Source organism: Canis lupus, chromosome 21 (assembly GCF_048164855.1).
Source record: "Canis lupus baileyi chromosome 21, mCanLup2.hap1, whole genome shotgun sequence".
Taxonomy (NCBI): Eukaryota; Metazoa; Chordata; class Mammalia; order Carnivora; family Canidae; genus Canis; species Canis lupus.
In genome coordinates this window covers 10389260-10401372 of record NC_132858.1, presented here as the reverse complement: position 1 = coordinate 10401372, position 12113 = coordinate 10389260, and the positions used below count along the sequence as shown (strand labels likewise).

Below are 12113 nucleotides of genomic sequence, written 5' to 3'. Positions count from 1 at the left end.
CGCCACCGGGGCTGCCCTATTTTTAACTTTTTGAGGAACCTCCATACTGTTTTCCAGAGTGGCTGCACCACCCTGCATTCCCACCAGCAGAACGAGAGGGTTCCTTTTTCTCTGCATCCTCACCAATATCTGCTATTTCCCATCTTGTTTATTTTAGCCATCCTGACTGGTGTGGGGTGGGTGATTTTAATTTGTATTTCCCTGATGCCAACTGCTGTGGGGCATTTTTTTATGTGTCTGTTCACCACGTGTAGGTCTTCTTTAGAGAAATGTCTGTTTGCGTCTTCTGCCATTTCTTGACTGTATTTTTTGTGTTTTGGGTGTTGAGTTTGATAAGTTTTTTATAGATCTTGGATACTAGCCTTTTATCTGATAAGACGCTTGCAGGTACCTTCTCCCATTCTGTAGGTTGCTTTTTAGTTTTGTTGATTGTTTCCTGCACTGTGCAGAAGTTTTTTTATCTTGATGGAGTCCTACTAGTTCATTTTTGCTTTTGTTTCCCTTTCCTTTGGAGACGTGTCTAGCAAGAAGTTTCCATGGCCAAGATCACAGAGGTTGCTGCCTGTGTTCTTCTCTAGGGTTTTGATGGATTCCTGTCTCACATTTAGCTCTTACATCCACTTTGAGTTTATTTTTGTTTGTGGCATAAGAAGATGCTCCAGTTTCATCCTTCCACATGTGGCTATCCAGTTTTCTCATCACCATTAGTTGAAGAGACTTTTTCCCATTGAATATTCTTTCCTGCTTTGTCAGAGATGAGTTGACCATACAGTGGAAGGTCCATTCCTGGGTTCTCCAATCTGTTCCATTGATCTGTGTGTCTGTTTTTGTGCCAGTACCATACTGTCTTGCTGATGATAGCTTTTTTTTATTGGTGTTCAATTTGCCAACATATAGCATAACACCCAGTGCTCATCCCATCAAGTGCCCCCCTCAGTGCCCATCACCCAGTCACCCCAACCCCCCGTCCACCTCCCCTTCCACTAACCCTTGTTCATTTCCCAGAGTTAGGTGTCTCTCATGTTTTGTTCACCCTCACTGATATTTTCACTCATTTTCTCTCCTTTCCCTTTACTCCCTTTCACTAATTTTTATATTCCCCAAATGAAGGAGACCATATAATGTTTGTCCTTTTCCGATTGACTTATTTCACTCAGCACAATACCCTCCAGGTCCCTTCACGTGGAAGCAAATCATGGGTATTTGTCGTTTCTAATGGCTGAGTAATATTCCATTGTATACATAGACCACATCTTCTTTATCCATTAATAGAGCCTGAAGGCCAGCATTGTGATGCCACCAGGTTTTTTTTTTCCCCCAACATTTCTTTGGCTATTTGGGGTCTTTTCTGGTTCCAAACAAATTTTAGGATTGTTTGTTCCAGCTCTGTGAGAAATGCTGTTGGTATATTGATAGGGATTGTTAAATGTCTACACTACCCAAAGCAATCTACACATTTAATGCAATCCCTATCAAACTACCAGGAGAATCCTAATTTCTATATAAGATATCTGGTTGACTTACTGTTTTTTCTTTTTAAATATTTTATCTATTTATTGAGAGAGAATCAGAGAGAAAGGGAGAGAGAGAGAGAGAGAGAATGAGCAGGGGAAGGGGGGCAGAGGGACAAGCAGACTCCCCACTGAGCAGGGAGCCTGATGTAAGACTTGATCACAGGACCCTGGGATCATGACCTGAGCATAAGGCAGATGCTTAACCGACTGAGCCACCCAGGGGCTCAACTTAATGTTGTTAAGTAATTTTTTGCTATTTTACCTGTACAATTTAGTGGCATTAAGTACATTAATGATGTTTTATAATAATCATCACCCTCATCTATTTCTGGATGTCTTTCATCACCCCACACAGAAATTCTGTTCCCATTAAGCAGTAATTCCCCATTTCCCACTCTCCCCAGCCATAGTAGCTTATAATCTTACTTTCTGCCTCTAGGAATTTTCATTCTAGGTGTTTCATACTTGTGAAATAATACAATGTTTGTCGTTTTGTGACCAGCTTATTTTACTCAGCATGTTGTGTTCAGGGCTCATCCACACTGCAGCAGGTGTCAGAGCCCTGTTCCTTTTCATGGCTGAATAACATTCCACGTGTGGATAGACCACATTTTTTACCTGTTATCTGTTGATGGTGGTTTCCACATTTAGCTGTTGTGCACCTTGTTGCTGTAACTGTGAATGTACAAGTGTCTGCGCCTGGCCCTTGCTTGCATTGGGTAAATACCTAGGAGCAGAATTGCTGAGTTATGTGGTAATTCTATGTTTAACAGTTAGAGGAACTGCCCAACTGTTTCCACAGCATCTGCCCCATTTTACTTCCCATCAGCCATGCATGAGGGTTCCAAATCCTCCTCTCCAACACTTGTTCTTTTTCTTTCTTTTTTATTGGAACTGTTCTAGCAGGTGTGAGGTGGGATCTCATTGTGGTTTTGATTTGCATTTCCCGATGGCTAAGGATATTGAGCATCTTTTCATGCATTTTCATTAGTGGCCAGCAGTGCATCTTCTTTGGAGACTTATCTATTCAAATATTTCACCTATTTTTTGACTGGGTTGTTTTTTTTTTTAATTAATTAATTAATTAATTAATCAATTTATTTATTTATTTATTTATTTATTTATTTATTTATGATAGTCACAGAGAGAGAGAGAGAGGCAGAGACATAGGCAGAGGGAGAAGCAGGCTCCATGCACCGGGAGCCCCACGTGGGATTCAATCCCGGGTCTCCAGGATCGCGCCCTGGGCCAAAGGCAGGCGCCAAACCGCTGCGCCACCCAGGGATCCCTGGGTTGTTTTTTTTTGTCTAGTTGTAGGAGTTCTTTATATATTTTGGATATTAAACCCTTATCCAATATATGATATACAAATATTTTCTTCCTTTGTGGTGGGTTATCTTTTCACTTTCTTGGTGCTGTCCTTTGACTACACAAATGTTTTCTTCTGAGTTTTACAGTGTTAGCTCTTACATTTAGATCTTTGATCCATTCCGAGCTAATTTTTGTTTATGGTGTGAGGTGGGGGTTTAACTTCACTGTCGTGCCTGTGGACATCCAGTTGTCCAAGCACCATTTGCTGAGACTATCATTTCCCCACTGAGTGGTCTTGGCACCCTTGCCGAAGACCAGCTGGTTGTATGTATGAGGAGAGGGTTTATTTCTGGGCTGTGTTGTGTTTTCTCTTCCTCTGGTCTATAAGCCCGTTCTGTACCAGCACCACACTGTTACGATTACCGTAGTTCACAGTAAGTTTTTAACTTTTTATTTTATTTTATTTATTTATTTATTTATTTATTTATTTATTTATTTATGAATGAGAGAGAGCACAGCTGGGGGAGGGACAGAAGGAGAAGCAGACTCCCCACTGAACAGGGAGCCCAATGTGGGACTCGATCTCAGGACCCCAAGATCATGTCCTGAGCCGAAAGCATGCTCAACCGACTGAGCCACCCAGGTACCCTGAGAGTTCACAGTAAGTTTTAAAATCAAGAAGTATAAGTCCTTGACCTTTATTCTTTTTCAAGATGGTTGGGCTATTTGGAGGTCTCTTGAAATTCCTTATATGTATTAGGATGTGTTTTCTATTTGACAAAAAAGGTGTGTGTTTTTTTTTAATGAAACATATTTATTTTGTTATAATAAGAAGTTGACTCTTGTTTGCCAGAAGCAGCATGGCTCTAGCTGCCCTGGTCTGCAGTGCCCTCGATGGGACCACACCTCCTCAGATCTGGCAGTTGATGAGTAGGTGGCTGAGGGGTGAGTTCTCGGGGCTCGTGGGCATGGGATTCAGAAGTGTCATCAGTGGCTTCAGTTTAGAAACCTGTTGAAGGTGACTGTCCAGCTGGGACACAGGCAGGCAGGTGGGAAGTGCTCCCATGAGGCAGATTGTGAGGTCCCAAGTGATTCCATGATGAGGGGCAGGAGCACTGGAGCATGGGGTGGAATCATCTGCTCCCAGTAGAGCTCATAAGCCAGGACCCTAGGCAGAGCTGACATGTAGAGGAATCCTGAAAAAGGTACGAGGCTCAAAGTGGGAAGGGGAATTAAGAGATTCTGAATGGTCTGGGCAGAAAGTGATGCCACCTCATTAAGAGCCCCCCATGTGCGTGTTGCTGATGGGCTTCTCTTCTTTCTGTGTGACATCACCCGTGGTTCTTGTCATAGTTTAAGTCCATTCATTTTCAATTGTGTGCAGTTTTACATCACACGACTACAGTGCTATTTATTCACTTGTCAGTTCTACTTTTGGTGGGTCCTTGGATGCTTTCCAGTTTGGGTCTGCGAGGAGAAGCTGCACTGTCCGTGCTCTTCATAAGCGTCAGGGTCTGCGCACCCACGCCTTCTGGTCCTGCCTGCGGCGGGACTGCGGGTCACGGGGCATGTGTGTGGAAACGTAGTGGACTGTGTTCAGAGCAGTGTTTCTGTCATGTTCTCGCCAGTTCCCCAAAGTTATTCTTGCTGCACACCCACTTGGCTCTGCTGGGGTCACCGTTTTGGCTGTCCCAGTGCTCCCACAGATCAGCAGTGTGGCATTAATGCGTATTTTCCTGATTACTAATGAGGCTAGCTTCCCTCTGACGTCTTCTTGCTGGTTGTCTTGAGGATGGATTTACCCGTGTTCCAGTCTTAACTTTTGACTCACACACCCCGTAAGGTGGAGGTCTCAGAGCCAGCGGGATGATGGAACCTCTGATCTCAGCCTGGCACCTGCTGGGCTAGAGTGACGGTGGTGCTCCTGGTCAGTGGCCGTGGGAAAGGCCACACTACAAACCACATGTCCTCACACTCACTTGGCTGATGGTGGTCGCCAGGGAATGATGCTGGCTCGGTACCCCCGCCCAGAGGGGTGTCCAGCCTTGCAGGGAGCACACGGGTCCTGTGTGCGCCCTCCCTGACGCCCACTGCCTCCTGGCATCTGCGTGTTTCCTGGCAGGGCTGTTGGCCAGAGCCGCTGTGGTCCCTGCAAAGATTTTCTTGACTTTGAGTGGAAGACAGATTCGGTCTCACAAAAGGCTTCAGGCTCCTCTTGAAAAGTATCCCGACTCTTCTTTGGGGTTGGCACTGCCAACAGGTGCTTGGAGGGACAGAGTCATCGTGAAACTGAACGTAGGGGTGCGGCCTCCACTGAGGACCGCGGATGAGTGATTTTCCCTGTGGTGTCCAGCACTGGGCTCCGCACAAGCTATTTCTTCATGTGAGACTAACAGCACGTGTGTGTTTTATTTTTGTTTTGTGTTTTGCTTTGGATTTGAGGTGTGAAAATGTGCCTGTCTCAAAGGCTCACAGCTCCCCTAACTCTTGTGCCCACTTCACAGGAGCGCTCGTGGTATCCTGCCTCTGTGTACTTGTTAGAGTTTATTAATTTTTAATATTAAGCATAAGATAATATTATTAAAGAATGCCCACCTTATCCATCTGTGGGCACATGTGGCTGTGATCACATGCTGTGGAACATTTTGCGTCCTGGTTTTTTCCCATTACGCCATAACAAAGCCGCATTCCTGGGCTATAAGGAACCCACAGACATTTGTAGCCACTGCCTAGAGTCCCTCGCCCCCGAGTATATCCAGTCTATTGTACATCACACAGACAAGAGTCAGCCTTTCAGCTGTAGGTGGCTCCTAAGCCCACCCTCTTCTAGATAATTTTATGTTAGCCAGCCTTGTTCCCCAGATCTCTGAACATCCAGTGTCCTTCCTAGGTAAAGTCTGAGAAGTTCAGGCACTGAATAAAAGGGTCTGCATGGGGGATCCCTGGGTGGCTCAGCAGCTTAGCGCTTGCCTTTGGCCCAGGGCGCGATCCTGGAGGCCCGGGATCGAGTCCCATGTCGGGCTCCTGGCATAGAGCCTGCTTCTCCCTCTGCTGTCTCTGCTGTGTCTGCTTCTCTCTCTCTGAATCTGTCATGAATGAATGAATAAATAAAATCTTAGGGAAAAAAAGGGTCTGCATGCACGGAACCAGTGCACCCTGGTTTCTACCACAGCTGTAAGAATGAGGCTTGTCCTTGGAGGATCTGTTTATTTAGAAGCTTCACAAAGCTCACAGTTGAATTTATCAGACCAAGAATCAGGATGAGCTGATGTCAGGGGAGATGCCCGGGGACGAGGGGCAGGGTGTGTAGTGGACCTGGGCAGCCCCAGCTCCGGGGATCAGTGTCAGCCCAAGGTACCGTGGGGAACAGGGCTGAGCAGGTCTGAGCAGGAGAGGTTGGGAAGGATGGCTAGCACAGCCCTGGGACCCACTCAGTGCATGAGGGGTGGCTTTTCTGGGGCTTAGTCACTGAAGAGCCTGCAGATGGCAGGCTGCAAGTAGAGCTGGCAAGGAGGAAGTTTCTTTTTGGTTGTGAGTGTAGTGGAGAATCCATGCCTGGCTCAGAGTATGAGGGTGACTCCCTTCTTCATCAGGAAATGCGGAACAGGATCTCTGGTCCTGAAGATTCAGTCTGCATTACTCCTGAAGGGGATGGACACAGAACTGTGTGTTGGGGGTATGGGATGTGTCACCACTCAAGGCTGGGAGTCTGGATTGGCTGGAGCCCCTGAGCCTCTGGTCACATCTCAGATCTTGCACTGGCAGCAAACGGGGACACAGCAGCAGGACGGAGGGCAGCAGAGTTGGCAGCAGCAGGACTGAAGGCAGCAGGGTTTGCAGCAGCTGGACTGACAGCAGGATGACCTATAGCCTCCCTTGGAGCCCCTGCAGGACCCACAGCCCCCCTTGGAGCCCCCGCAGGACCCACAGCCTCCCCTGGAGCCCCTGCAGGACCCACAGTCCCCCTTGGAGCTCCCGCAGGACAACAGCTGGAGCAGGGACACGCCGGCACACAGCAGCACACGGGCTTGCAGCAGCAGACAGGCACACAGCAGCTGGAGCCACAGCCCCCAGAGCAGCCAGAGCAGGTCATGGTTCTGGTGGGTGGAGGGTGGAGCAGGTCAGAGGAGCAGGTGCAGAGGGGAGGGGTTCAGGTGTGGAGCCTCCTGGGCCGGGGGCCCTTATATACCTGCCTGGGTTCAAGTCAGATGCTGGGCACACAGTCACTTCCCCGATGTTGGTACCTTCCCTGCCCTTTGTTCCTTGTGTCCTCCTCCTTCTCAGAAGCTGCTTATGCTTCACCTGCCGTGTGTGTATTTTGGTCATTCTGTCTGATCTTGGGTAGAGGTTTCCTTTTGTGCCTGTGGGGCCTGGACGTTTCTCATGTGCTGTTGGGCAGTGTCCCAGGATCACAAGAATGTGCCCTACGCAGGCACCCTCTTCTCTGTGGGGCCCAGGCTGCAGCACCTCCCACACGCCCTCTGTCCCGGGTGGGTCTTAAGATAAGGCTGGGGACTCAGAGTGGAATTCTTCCCCAAACTTGTGTTGCTCTCAGGAGAGCTGGCCTCATGAATCATGGGCAGAAGAGGAGGTGGCCTGAGTGTGAATGCCCTGGGCTTGCTGAGAGAAGGTGGGTAAGCTGCTTGTGAATGCCCAGGGCAGCTGGGCCGTGCGGCCCCTCCTGAGCCCGGGGAAGGTGGTGGTGGTTGTGCGTCCAGCCTCATCTCCCAGGGCCAGGATTGGGTTTCTGGGGTGGGAGGGTCCACCTGAGGAGGGTGGATGCTTCGCACCTAGTTAATGGGAATCGCCCATCAAATTGGGAAGATACCAGGTGACCGCATCAGAGCTTTCACCCCCCTGCCAATGCCATGCCAGGAAGGCTGGGAAGGTGTGGCTTTGTTCTTCCTGCACCAACCTGCTCCCCTGGCTCTGTCTGTAAGGCTGAGGAGGGGAGAGTGGATAGGGCTGCTTTGGGGAGGGCATGCCCGCATGGTGCGGCAGCATGTGTGTGTGCTTGCGGGGTTGGCCAACTTGTTGAGGTCAGTCCACAGAAAACTCTTTTGGAGGGGCCGGGAGGCAGTGTACCCGCATGTGAATGGGGGTGGGAGGGCCAGAGGCAGAGCGAGAGAGAATCCCAAGCAGGCTCCATGCTCAGCACGGAGCCAGATCTGGGGCTCAATCCCCCAACCTGAGATCATGGCCTGAGCCCAAACTAAGAGTCAGATGCTCCACTGGCTGAGCTCCCCAGGCTCCCCTCAACAGAAAATTCTTTGAAGAGGTGACACTGATAAAACAATATTTGGAAAGGCATCCCACATGGGGGGAAGAGTGAGTGCAAAGGCTGTGAGGCAGGGAAGGGGCTCGGTGAGCCTAGGGGCTCCTGGCCACCATGGCAGGTGGTCTAGCACTTACCTACCTGAGGTTCCGTAGGTGGGAAGCGGACACCTTGTGGGCAGGAGCAGAGCAGGTGGTGGCGGTGGGGAGGTCTCTCTTCCCGTGAACCTCAGAATGAGATCTCCTGAAGGTTCTGTGCTGAGGGAGTGTCTCCTTCCTTCTGCTCTGCTGGGCTCATAATGTGCCAAATGGAGGCAGGAGGCGAAAGCACTGCACCTTCCAATATATGGAAAAATAGGGAAAAAAGGAAAACTGAATAAGGCTTTGGGTCTCATCTCTGAGAAACCCCTGTGGAGGCCCCGCTTTCCTTACTGTGGGGATTTGTTTTTATGCAGAAGAGCCTCCGTGAGGATTTGCACCTGTCCGGACTCCTGCCTGGTGCCGCCGAGGAGAACCCCTGTAAAGAAGCTGGGGAATGTGCCGTGTTGTTCTGTCCCGTGGAGCAGTTTACGTGCAGAAAGGTATTATATTCCTTGAATGTTTTGTAAAAGTTGTTTTGAAATGTCCAGGCCTGGGTATTTTTTGTTTGTTTTGTTTTGTTTCGTTTTGAGGGCACACAGCCTAGAGTGTCAGTATTTTACTTATTCAATTTTTATTTCTTTAATTGGATTTTTCAATAACAGTGATGAATCCTGGAGGATATGGGGATTCTGTGCCCAAAGGCTTCAGGGGATAGGTGCACGTCTTGGTCCTCAGGCCAACCATCAGGGGGCGCTCTGTCGTGCAGAAGTGCTGCTCTTTCTTATGAAGAATTTGGCCTCATTTTAAGCATAAACTCTTGATTTTAAGAAGATCTGTGACGTGATGAACACTGATATTATACACAACTGATGAATTATTGAACACTACATCTGAAACTAATGATGTACTGTATGTTGGCCAGTTGAATTTAAATAAAAAAAGAAAGAGATCTGTGTGCTTCCTCTGATTTTGGAGGCCCAACTTGGGAAGGGTGTGTATTTATTCTAGTTAATAATCAGAACAAGAAAAGAAGTCACAATAGATTAGACATTTAAAGAAACTTTTGAAGACCACACACATGACCAAATAGGCAAATAACCTGATTTTATTGAATGGATGGCCCACATCCCCTCCAGACCCCACGCTACTTCCTTCCACTATGTTTTTTGGCCACATACTTTTTGGTCACTCTTCATATGGTAGCAGTTTTATAATTTTATTTTCTGAATTTTAATTTTAAATGCCTAGGAAGACATCTTAGTGTTTTCCTGTAGCTCAGATGCTTGCGATTTGTTTTTTTGATTGTTGGTTTTGAAGATTGGTACTGTCGTGTCAAATCTGGGAAGACTTCCGATGTTTTCACATTTGCACTGCACAACTTGGGGGCGCCAGCATTTCTTTTTTGTGAGGTGTTGTGTTTGATTTTACATTCTCTCTTGATTACATCCATCAGCCTGTTGTGTTTGCATCCTGTTCGAGGTGGCCTGGTGTGTACTTTATAGCGTTTTTGGCTGCTCAGTATTTTCATGTCAAATCAGAGGAGGCTGAAATCTTTTCTAAAATATTTATGATTTGCTATTGTACATTAATTGGATTATCAAATAATTCATGAGCCTTGATTACTTCTGTATGAAATGTATCGCCTCTTAATGGATTTTGCTGTTGTTGATGTGACATGAAAATTTTGCTGGAGTTTGTGTCTCTGGTCAGAATAATTTATGGCTTATTTTATCATGCTTACCTCCGTTCTATTAATTGTTATGGAGTCTCCTTTAGTTCTTTAATAAATACGTGTCAAGATGATAGAATAAAGTGCTTTCTGTTTAACCCAGGATCCTTTGCTTTCTCACTTTTTATTTATTTATTTTTTATTTTTTTAAATTTTTATTTATTTATGATAGTCACACATACACACAGAGAGAGAGAGAGAGAGGGGCAGAGACATAGGCAGAGGGAGAAGCAGGCTCCATGCACCGGGAGCCCGATGTGGGATTTGATCTTCGGTCTCCAGGATCGCGCCCTGGGTCAAAGGCAGGTGTCAAACCGCTGCGCCACCCAGGGATCCCCGCTTTCTCACTTTTTAATTGAGATGTTCAACAATATGTTTCCAAACTGCAGTTAAAGAGACAAATTTATACTTTATCAACCTTTGCGTACACTTTTTGTGTGTTGTTTGTGTTCACATTTCTCTTCTGAATTTTTGAGAATATATTTTACAGTTCTTAAAATTTTGACCCCATGTTGCAAGGCTGGAGCAGCCTCGTATTAGGCAGTTCATCTTGTTCTCTTTTGATTCTTTACTGGAAAATGCCAATTGCCATGTGAGTTAAATATATTCCGGTTATCGATGGAAGACCGTAGCAAGATGGGAAGGAATTGCCTTCAGGGTCTCTGGAGGCAGCTTTGTTCTGCTGTTCATTTTGTACAGATTCTTATTTGTTTGGGTGGGATTTTTATAAACTGTTTTGGATAAATTAGTCACATTTGTTTTTGCATTTTGACATCTTTTTAAGGGCTCATGCAAAAATGGATCTAATTCAGTATTGTGGTTAATTTTTTTAAAAGTTCTATTTATTTATTCATGAGAGACACAGAGAGAGGTAGAGATATAGGCAGAGGGAGAAGCAGGCTCCTTTCAGGGAGCCTGATGGCGGGACTTGATCCCAGGACTCTGGGATCACGACTTGAGCTGAAGGTAGACGCTCAACCACTGACCTACCCAGGCTTCCAAACATGGTTAATTTTGATCAATGCTCCATGTGTCCTTGAGAGAAGAATATATGCTCTTTTTAGGGAACGGTGTTCTGTATATGTTCAGGAGGTAAAGCTTTTTAATTAGACTATTTGAATTTTCTGTAATGGTACTAATATTTTATATTTTTATTCTCATAATTACTGAGAGAGGTTTGTTAAAAATCTCACATTATGGGACACCTGGGTGGCTCAGCAGTTTGGCGCCTGCCTTTGACCCAGGGCATGATCCTGGGGTCCCGGGATTGGGTCCCTCATAGGGTTCCCTGCAGGGAGCCTGCTTCTCCCTCTGCCTGTGTCTCTGCCTCTCTCCCTGTGTGTCTCTCATGAATCGATAAATAAAATCTTTAAAAAAACCTCTCATTATAACTGTAGGCTTATAAATTTCTCCTTGTAATCCTCCCATTTTTGTTTTCTATATTTTTGAGTCTGTGTTGGTAGATGCACTCATGTTTGGAATGTTATCTGCCTAGTGAGTTTGTCCTTTGATCATGAATTGCTCTTAATATTTAAGGTAATGGCTAAAAGAATATTTTAACATCATGTGGCCTGCTTTGTGGCTATCTTCGTGTATTTGGGAAATCCCTCAGTAATAGTTCTCAGTAGAGGCCAAGCTGTCTCCTGGGGTAAAAGCTAGAATGCTCAATATTCTCTCTCCTGACCTGTTCATGATGGCAGAGACATATTGACTACGGCTTGTCCATTCGGAACAACTTATCACTAACTGTGGTTTCAGCAGTGGCTTTTCTCACTTCTCAGGCTCCCATGTTCTAAGACTGTGTTCGGGAAGGCAATGCTGAGGGCACTCAACATCCTGTCAGTAATCACCCGTGCCAAGTTATTTTTTTTTTAATTTATTTATTTATGATAGCAACAGAGGGAGAGAGAGAGGCAGAGACACAGGCAGAGAGAGAAGCAGGCTCCATGCACCGAGAGCCCGACGTGGGATTTGATCCTGGGTCTCCAGGATCGCGCCCTGGGCCAAAGGCAGGCGCCAAACTGCTGCGCCACCCAGGGATCCCCGTGCCAAGTTATTTTATGTATGATTAATGATGGAGTGTTTCTGTAGGTGATGCAGGTGAGCAGGGAAAAGTCTTGGAGAGATGCCCTTAGATGGATCAGAAGGGACATTTGGGCAGGGATTGGCCTTAGGTACGAGCATGGAATGTTCATCTGCTAACA

At 46.6% G+C, this 12113-nt stretch overlaps 1 long non-coding RNA gene across 1 annotated transcript in view; it reads left to right on the top strand.

Moving 5' to 3' along the window:
- The window catches only part of LOC140612639 (uncharacterized), a 43819-nt gene extending 34730 nt beyond the window's left edge, over nucleotides 1–9089 (top strand). The window contains exons 2-3 of the long non-coding RNA XR_012013785.1: nucleotides 8555–8680; nucleotides 8843–9089. This is a non-coding gene — a long non-coding RNA (uncharacterized lncRNA). The remainder of the gene's footprint in view (nucleotides 1–8554; nucleotides 8681–8842) is intronic.
- The last annotated feature ends 3024 nt before the right edge of the window (nucleotides 9090–12113 follow it).